Here is a 989-nt window from a genome sequence, read left to right as displayed (position 1 = left end):
CGCTCCGCCACCCCGCAGCCCTCCTTCTCGCTCCTCCAGCCCCGGCGGACTCCCCACCTGGCTCGCTTCCCGGCCGGAGCTGAGGGGCCGTCGCGTGGCTCTCCGGCGGCCGCAGTCTCCTCCGACCCGGGCCCCTCGGCTGAGGCGGCTGAAGCGGCGGCAGCGACTGAGGCGGCGGTGCCCACTCAGGCCCCGGAGCCGCCCCCGCGGCGAACGTCCCGAGCGCCGGCTCACGCCGCTTCCCCGCCCGGCACGCGCAGCGAGCCCGCCCCCGGCGCGAGGGCGAGGGCGAGGGCGGGTGCGCGCGGAGGGCGGGCGCGCGGAGGGGCGGGGCTTCCGCCGCGAGAGGGGGCGGGGAGGCGGCCGAGTGCCCTCCCGCGGGTTCGCGCGCCCCCTCCGGGCCTCCTCTGTGCGCGGGCCGCGGAGGCGGAGGCGGAGGTGCGCTTCCACTCCACAGGTAGCTGCGGGGCGGCTGGGTGCTGCGCCGACGGGACTGCGCCGTAAGGAATGCGAAGAAACACCCGGCGAATCATTGCCTCGAGCACGGGGTCCTCCCCCGAGTGACTTTCCACATTGCCTCTGCAGGCTCGCTGAGCCCTGACTCCGCGCCTGGTGCCCGGTGGACATGATCCGGGTCAGGGCCCCTGGTCCCCAAGAATGCATAACTTAGGGAGAAGAGCAGCCTTGCGAAGGACCAAGTCTGGTCCCCTGCGCAAAACCAAGCCACAGCCAGATGTGCTGAGAGGAGGAGGAGAGACAGGTTACTTTCCCCTTAGTTGTTCAGTAGTTCTGAAAGTGGGAGTATTCGGATATTAAACAGCTTGGGCAACGGAGCAGGGGCGACATCGCTTCAGTTATTTATCTAGCATCTATTTATTTATTTACTTATTACCAACTCATATCATTTTTAAAGGACTATATTTTATGTGTATGAGTGTTTGGGATGCAATGTGTGTGCACCCTGTGAGTGCCCCCGGAGACCAGAAGAG

The sequence above is a fragment of the Mus pahari genome, chromosome 7 (genome assembly GCF_900095145.1).
Source record: "Mus pahari chromosome 7, PAHARI_EIJ_v1.1, whole genome shotgun sequence".
Lineage (NCBI taxonomy): Eukaryota > Metazoa > Chordata > Mammalia > Rodentia > Muridae > Mus > Mus pahari.
This window is presented reverse-complemented; position numbering follows the sequence as displayed.